Below are 9,367 nucleotides of genomic sequence, written 5' to 3'. Positions count from 1 at the left end.
TTTATGTTGTCTCGTTTGAAGATCTAAAATAATTTAGTATGGAAAAAAAAAAACACAAACATTGAAGAAATCAGGAAGGGGGCCAATACTTTTTCACAGCACTGTATATGCTATTGCCAGTGCTATTCAGAACATGATGGCCTGTCAGCCCAGCAGAGGGCCATTTGTAAATGCCCTGATGTGACCAAAATAAAGCCCAGTCAGAAGAGAGGGGAATCTTAAAACAAGGGAATTTTAAAACATTAATTTAAAATTCTGTTTTCTTGTTCCTTTGTGTGTGTGTGTATTTACATTAAACCAACTTTTGTTGTAAGTCATAAATATGATTACTGCATATATTTTATCATCCTTGTACTTTAATGCAGTAAATTTCACAACACCAGTGGGAGAACTGATCTATTTTGAGGATAACAGAGAGCCATCTGCCTCTTATGACATTATGAACTGGCATGTAGATAAAAGCAGAGCAGTGAATTTTGTCCAGGTGGGACAGTTTGATGCAGCCAAAGGACCAGGTCAGGAGTTGAACATAAACCTTGAGCGAGTGGTTTGGGTAACGGTCTGGACTGAAGAGTCCAGTCTTATTTATTTATTTTGTCAGCAAATATCTGGCTACAGGTGTAAATACTAACAGAGATTAAGAGGCTAAATCAGATTTTTTTTTTTTTTTTTTTTCTTGTAACATTTCATAAAATATGTAAAATATTTGTATGTAAAATATCTGTATAGAAACACCGTTGCTCTCTTTCCACCTACACAGAAATCAATTACTAGTAAGATTTACTTAATTCTTGTTTTGCAAGTTTTTCAAGTAAATGTTAATGGTATAAAATGAAGTAAAATCAATGTAACTTCATGACATAATATTGATTAAAGTGACTAAGTAAATTTAACTTAAATGTTAGTAAATACAGTAACATTTATAAATAAGATATATATGGTACTGATATAAACTTAATACAACTTAGATGAACATATTATTAGAATATGCCACATTTCTAATTTTCCTTACAAATGTATGTTAAATAATGTCATACATGACATACAGAAACCTCCCACAGAGAAGCTCAATGCATGCTATGTAGTCTATGAGACTACATCACCTGGCATTACTGTCACTACAAACAAGTTACATAGCACACAGACCTCAAAACGTGGTGCACAAAACACGATGATGGTGTCAAACATTTTATTTATTTATTTATTTATTTTGTTATCATAAATTGGTAATTTTTAGCAGAAAAGTGTTAGTGTTACTTGCATTGAACTTACATTTTCATTCAGAGTACAGAAGACAAGAGTAAGTTTGTGTGTTTTTTATCATGTGCATTGGCCCTACTTTTATATTCAATCATTTCAGTACACATCCAGTGAAATGTGGATGTACTGTAAACATGTGGGTGTAGGGTGTAACCTCTCGGTATAGGTCTTTTATAGAAAAAGAGAAATGGCTCACCACATCAAGCATGTGTGTGAAAAAGCAGTTTCATTCTTTCTGCTTATCTCTGTGTTTGTTGTGCTGACAAATATTGTGTTGTTAGAGGGTTGCTGTGATGATGATGGAGTTTTCTTCCTCTATAATTCTGCAGCCGGTGTCTGTGTGCAGTGCGAGCTGTCCTGCAGGCACTAGAAAGGCTGTACAGAAAGGAAAACCAGTCTGCTGTTTCGACTGCCTCCCTTGTGCAACACGGGAAATAAGTAATGTGACAGGTATTAAATAATCTTGATAAATTTAGATAGTAAACAAGACATGACTGCATGATCATTTTCAACCTTTTTTACCTTTTACATGATGCAAATCACCAAGCAAGGCTGTCTAGATCAATGTTTTTGTCCAAAGCCCTATTAGTTTAGTCTCAAGTTCCCCTTCATCGACACCAAACCTGAAATGTGTTCCTTTTAACTCACATTATACTGGATATCATTTAACTTTATAATTAATATTAATTATATTATTCATTATAATTGACAGCACTTACACTATGCAAGTTTATAAGCAAAGAAAGTGTTGGGCCTCATGTATTCAGATAGAAGACAAAGGCAGGCTTAACAGCCATAAAAACATTCCTCAAGCCCCCTCCTTCTAAGTTGTAAATTTTACTGACAAAAATCGTGCCAAAATCAAACAAAGGGAGTCCAAAACAGACTACAGATCCATGAAGCCTTGCCCTCTAAAGGATCGAGCTCTCAACTCCTATTGGATGAGGCACACCACAGAACGTCCCTCAAACATGACATCATCAGGACTTCAAATAATTCTGAAATGCTTCCAGAGTTGCTTCCAGCAACTTAGTTAACCGAATACGGACGTAGCTTTTTGCTGCTCTCCGGTGCAGCCTCGTGGCATAAGGAAGTAATGTCCGACTTGAAACTGTAGCCATACGATCTCCATCTCGCTGGACAAGTTGAGATTACTCTGTGTTCAACCGAACACTCTAACAGATCCGAAGGAGACCGCCGAGCAATTCGCATCTTCATCCGTTGGCCTACAGAAGTGAAGATTTCTCTTCCATCTTCAATCAAGTCGACATTTCTGAGTTCTCCGCCAGCCCGCCGAGAATCAACAGCCGTACCGCCCGCCGACAGCGGGTGGAAACGGCCTCTCATCATCACACGAGCCTCAAGAAACCGGGTCAGAATTAAAGGACGGAGGAAAACACATTCTACCCGTGTCCTCATGCGATTCAAGTAAGAGGTTACGTCTGGGCAGAGATAGAATATTATAGTGTGCTATTCTTGTGTTTCAAGGTTTTTGCTTGTACAGTTTACGGACCGCCATGTCCGCTCATTATTAATACTCAGGGTATTAATTATCACGAATTTGTTTTGCTGTATTGTGGTCCAATCAAATTGGACTGTTGTGCATTTTCGCCATCGCGGGTGAGACAGCAACTGAGTTCATCCATTAAAGAGTCAAATAACACAGGACTTTTACGAGCCCCGCTCGTAAAACCGCGTCTCTGAGTGATGAACACGGCTGCTTCATCTCCAGCTATCGCGAAATCAGCTTTCGGGCTGTCACTTAATCATCTCTCTCTCTCACTAACCACACTGACACACACACACACACACACACTGTCACACACACACCTTGTGTTATACAATTATTTTTATTTCCATATCTAATCATATCACTGTTTAGTTTGTAGTTGTAAGTCGGAAGTTTATTGACTGCATTGTATTAATTATTAATTGATATTACTGCATAAATAAACTTTGTTTATATTACAAAGAGAAGTGTTTTGGTTTGTTTTGCATACTTCTGTGTCGTGCTGATGGGATGTCAGTGCTCGGATTCAAACCTTCATTCATTGTTTTTTTTCCCGAAAATCGATATTCTTCGGATGTCGATTTTCCTAAGAAAACAATCTAATATTGAGACTGTTATAATATTTGGTTAATAGTCCCTGATTCCAGGGTGGTGCCCCGTCAATGTTAATCCTTATTAATATTCTATTGATTTGATAATTGATAATTATCTTTGATTGAATTTGAATGATCAATAAGCTAGTGTTAATTTTAATGTTTCATCGATGTTAACAATTAACGATTATCTTTGATAAGTGTTGATTTTAAAGGATTAAAAAAAAGTTAACATTGATTCTCAATGTTCTATTGATTTTAATAATTAATAATTATCTTTGATAATTATTAATTATTGTTAATAACCAAACTTGCTCCTAAACGTAGCACACTACATTTACTGGAGCCCCATATGAGGTTTTTATGAGTTAGATTCAATTAATTAATTTAAATATTGATTAATAACTACAGAAATAATTATTAATTATTTCTGATAGTAACACTGATCTAAACAACCAGTAAAGCCCTACAAAAGCAAGTTGCCTCTGGAAGGTGCTCACTGATCTAGATAAATAAATAAAAAATGTTTAAAATGTAAAATGTGTCATATCTCTATTTGTGCCATTATATTCCTTAAACTCTTCAGAGTGTATGAAATGTCCAGAGCGGTTCTGGTCAAACATTGAGAGGACAAGGTGCATTCCTAAGGTTGTGGAGTTTCTGTCCTTGCAAGATACCATGGGAATTGTGCTTACAGTCTTATCTGTCACTGGGGCGACACTGACCACAACTGTTCTGGCTGCTTTTTTCCGTCATCGTGACGCACTCCTCGTGCGAGCTAACAACTCAGAGCTGAGCTTCCTGCTGTTGGTATCACTCACACTCTGCTTCCTGCGTACACTAGTTTTCATTGGCCGGCCTGCGCCGTGGAACTGCATGTTGGCTTTGTGATCTGCATCGCCTGTGTCCTCAGTAAGACTGTGGTGGTAATGGTGGCTTTTTGTGCCACTCTGCCTGGATCTAACCTGATGAAATACTTTGGACCTATCCAGCAGAGGGCAGGCATCTACTTTTCCACACTGAATCAAGTTGTCATATGTTTGCTGTGGCTCTTGATGACTCCTCTGCCCACAGAAAGTTCAGGAGGTGTGCTTGGTGCCCGGGTGATCTTGCAGTGCACTGTCGGATCAGTAGTGGGGTTTGTACTGGTGCTGGGCTACATTGGCCTGCTAGCAGTGGTCTGCTTCTTGTTGGCTTTCCTTGCTCTGATGCTCCCAGACAATTTCAATGAGGCTAAATTCATTACTTTCAGCATGCTGATCTTCTGTGCTGTGTGGATTGCATTTGTTCCAGCATACATCAGCTCACCAGGGAAGTACACGGTGGCTATGGAGATTTTCGCCATTCTAGCCTCCAGTTACGGCATACTGCTGTGTACAGTATTTTCACTCCAAAGTGTTGCATCATTCTGCTTAGACCTGACAAAAATACAAAAAAGCCAGATAGAATAATAATAAAAAAATTAAGACTTTTATTTTTAAGGTAATATCCATTATTGATATGTAGAAACACACACATAATTATTGTTCATTATTAAATGTATTAGTTTGATTCAAAAGACAAGCAAAGTGAAGTGGTCCAAGGTGACCTCTAAATGTGATAGATTCATTGTTTGTATACAGTTTATTTCAATATACGGTGTCACAGTAAATAACATGAAATAAAAATATATATATTTGCAGGTTTAATCGCCGACCCTAACTAATTCCTACAATGTGTGCTGAGAAGAAAACACTAAGGTCCATTGCAGTTCATGGGCTCATAAAACTATTCACCCTCTTTATAGCATCACCCAAACCCACAACCCAAACACAGGACATAAACTTCTGGCTGTTATAGACTAACCACCTGCACAGTGCAGTGTCTCTACAGAGTCCCCATTCAAACACACTTCAGAGAAATATCAGGGTTATCAGGAGTCCCTCTGGCCCAGAGAGTCCCACAGATATTAGAGACAATGTCAAACTGAACAAATATAAGTCACCCCGAGTTGTCCAATTGTGGAACCTGGATTCCATGTCTCTGATGGGAGATAGAAGGGTGGAGATGTAACACCTTTTCACTGTATAAGGTTAAAGGGATAGTTCACCCAAAAAGGAAAATTATCTCATCATTTACTCACCCTCATGCCATCCCAGATGTGTATTACTTTCTTTTGTCAAACACAAACAAATATTTTTAGAAGGATATCTCACCTCTTTAGGTCCTTACAATGCAAGTGAATGGTAGCCAGAACTTTGAAGCTCCAAAAAGGACATACATGCAGCATAAAAGTGTCATTCATAAGACTCCAGTGGTTAAATCCATAACTTCAGAAGATATATGATTGGTGCGGGTGAGAAATAGATCAATATTTAAGTCATTTTTTACTATAAATCTCCACTTTCACATTCTTCTTCTTTTGTTTTTGGCAGTTCACATTCTTCATGCATATTGCCACTTACTGGGTAGGGAGGAGAATTTATAGTAAAAAAGGACTTAAATATTGATCTGTTTCTCACCCACACCTATCATATCTCTACAACAGACATGGATTAAACCACTGGAGTCTTATGGATTACTTTTATGCTGCTTTTATGTCCTTTTTAGAGCTTCAAAGTTCTGGCCACCATTCACTTGCATTGAATGGACCAACAGAGCTGAGATAGTCTTCTAAAAATCTTCATTTGTGAATATGTTTCTGTAATGAAAATTAAATTAAATGTCTTTAAAGGAACGTTATTCTCTCTGGACTGTGAACACTAAGTGCTTTACTGTTTCAAGATGATTCATTCTGTATAATGCAGTCTTTATATTCTGCCTCTTAATTTCTTCACCACCCATTACTATTTAGAAAGCTGGAGTGGTTGCATAATGCCCTTCAACTGTTAAAGATCAAGGTGCCTCTTTAATAATACAATGAGATAAATGTGGTTGTTTTGTAACAATAAATGGCAAGAAAGATTTATAGAAAAATAGCATGCATTTACCCTGAAAGAACAACACTTTGTCTCCTTCCTTTTTTTCTTTTTCTATCTGTCTGTTTGTCTTATTGAATGTTGTTGAGCTGAAGTGATCATGAGAGTGCTTCGGGGGTGATGAAGTACATAGACACATACTAAACATCAGGTGCTGATAGGGATGCTGTTGCCATAGTGACACGTGGGGCTGGTGGGCCTATTTGAACATTTTGTTCTGTGAACATGAGTTCTCAAGCAAAGTTAAGAAGGACTGGTTCCAACTGTTATTACATAAAGGCACCTTATTAATATTAATACATGCTTATGTGTATTAAATAGTTTTATGTTCTATTTATTCCACTATTTTAGAGACAGCATGGAGGACCTCATTACAACATTCTGTTGTAAATTAGTGCTGTTTCAAGAATCTTGAAACAAAACAAAAAAAAAAACAATTTGGTATGTCTGAAAGTAGGATTCAGCAAGTGTGAGTTATAGAAGAGTTTGGTAAGAGTAAATCAAATAATTTCTCCATCTATAATCAATGGAGAAATTTATCCACTAGCATTCCCATTCATCTTAATGACAACTGCTCAGCTGCTTTCAAAGCATTTTTTGCTCCTTTGAATGGCCGTCCATAAAGAAAGTTGGCCTTTATAAGATGTCTTCAGAATGGTGTAATTACAGCATCTACCAGCAGAGGTTATTTTAATCATGCTAACCATCTAAACCTTGACCCCTTGGTAAGAATTACTTTGTGAAACCCTGAAAACAGAAAGCATGTTCTGACATGTGAGGAAAACAGACCCACACATTTGTTCATATCCTATGTAATCACCAATTTGTGACAAGAATATTCTCCCATGGACCTGCCAAGCTGTTTAATTAGTACTGTAATTACTTGGTTGTGCCATGCAACCTAGAGAACAAAACAGAACAAAACAAAACAATACAACACAACATCAGGCTTACATAAACAATTCAACAGACCTACCAGCCATAACATATTTCACACCTGCAGGCTGATCAAATTAATGTGAATCTGAGCTCGTTTTTATGGTTTATGGTTTGACATGTTTAACACATCTGTTGCGATGTGTTGGCCCTGAAGCATAATTTGCTTTCTCATCATATTGTGTGCAGTATACGAGACTCAAGTCATTAAAGAAGTCATTGAGGCTATTAAAATTAGGGGTTAGCAGAATTTCACATATGATGTAAGATTATAAAACTTGACAAGCAATCTGGCTAAGTTCAAATGTATAGAATTTTATCATGTATCTGCAATCCCTTGTAACGCCACATGATGTCGTTGTATCACCCATTGTCATAATTTTGTGTTTTCAGATAGTGCCCAACAAACTATATTTTGGGGAACTTGCAGCACAGAGAGAATAAAAACAGGGTTCTCAGATAAAGCAGTGACTATTCTATGTTGTATTGTTGTTGCCATAACTGACAATCCATGAAGGAGAGGTATTTGTCCTCTTTTCCAAGTCACTGAGTTTTTGTGGCTCATTTTTGTGGTTTGTATGTTGCTAAATGACTGGCTCCCCTTTACAGACCAGAATGTTTATCTCTGTAAACCATGACCATTTTTTTTTTTTTTTTTTTTTTTTTTAAATAGTTGCCCACGAAATGTTTTTAAATATGAAGAATCACTGAAAAATGAACAACATATATAATAATATAAATATAGATATAAGAGGTGTCGGAGCTGATACAGTAACAATACACAGCATTCTTTTAAGAAATAGGAATTTAATCATTTGTCTAGATTTTTTTATGGTCTCTCTTAAATGTATGGGCCAAATGTGAAAGGTACCTTCATGTTTGATACTTGTCCTTCAACTGTTTTCTGAGAAGGTTTGAAAAGTAGTTCTGTGGGGGTAATTTTTTTTTTTTTTGGGGGGGGGGGGGGGGGAGTGTGTGTGTGTGTGTGTGTGTGTGTGTGTCTGTGTGTACATGTTTATACTACATTGTGGGGTCCAAATGTCCCCACAAGGATAGTAAAACCTGAGATCACCTACCTTGTGGGGCCCAGCCTGTGGTCCCCACGAGGGAAATGGCTTATTAAACATACTAAGCTATGTTTTTTTTTTTTTTTTTTTTTTATGTACAAATGCAAAAAGGTTTAGTGGTAGGGTTAGGGTTAGGGTTAGGGGATAGAAATTATCGTTAGATCTGTATAAAATCCATAAAATGCATGGAAGTCTATGGAGAGTCCCCATAATGATATAAAAACAAGTTTGTGTGTGTGTGTGTGCGTGCGTGCGTGTGTGCATGCGTGCGTGTGTGTGTGTGCTTGTATGCAGTGAAAATTATTGCTTGGGAGATTCATGAAACTCCATGAGCTGTAAAGCAGTGACTGCTGTGCAGATTCCAGATAAGCCATTGACACACGCCACAACACTGTACTGTCCCCATGCCACACTGATCACTCAGGGATCATTCCAGTAATGGGGTCACATCAAGGAAACAAACAACAACACATAGAAGTGTAGAGGTTAGTTTTGGGTGCAAAAGACACTGTGACGTTCATTAGATGGGGGTTTTCTGGACCCCTCCTCCTCCTCTTCTGAGAAATGCAGAAAGGTACGTTTGAAAGGCATGCTTATTTGTGACTGGCCGTTACCAAGTCAAGTCAATTCATTTTTATTTGTATAGTGCTTTTCACAACACACATCGTTTCAAAGCAGCTTTACAGAAAATTATGCTGTAACAGAAAATGAAGCTGTAATGCCTGTGATGTCCTTGAAAAAAGTGATTGTAGATTATGCTTTAAAAAAATAAAAAATAAAAATAAAGTGAGACCTTTCACACTTTCTCGGTGGGAAAGGTCACAGTGGTGTTGTGGTAAGGTCTGTGATTTTAGTGAACGTCTTACATCAGCACCTCTTTTCTCTCTGAAACACAAAAACATGACCAAATTGTGAAGCTCCAAGAAGCACATAAGGGCAGCATAAAAGTAATCCCTAAGACTCCAGCCAAATCTATATATTCAGAAGCGATATGATAGGTGTGGGTATGAAACAGAGGTCTTTTTTTACTGTAAATTCTCCTCT

The 9,367-nt window shown here is 37.4% G+C and overlaps 1 pseudogene; it reads left to right on the top strand.

Moving 5' to 3' along the window:
• Nucleotides 1-322: 322 nt before the first annotated feature.
• Nucleotides 323-5,563, top strand: LOC127455839 (extracellular calcium-sensing receptor-like; annotated as a pseudogene).
• Nucleotides 5,564-9,367: the final 3,804 nt, after the last annotated feature.

The sequence above is a fragment of the Myxocyprinus asiaticus genome, chromosome 18 (genome assembly GCF_019703515.2).
Source record: "Myxocyprinus asiaticus isolate MX2 ecotype Aquarium Trade chromosome 18, UBuf_Myxa_2, whole genome shotgun sequence".
Lineage (NCBI taxonomy): Eukaryota > Metazoa > Chordata > Actinopteri > Cypriniformes > Catostomidae > Myxocyprinus > Myxocyprinus asiaticus.
The sequence above is the reverse complement of the archived record's forward strand: the minus strand, read 5'-3'. Positions and strand labels throughout refer to the sequence as shown.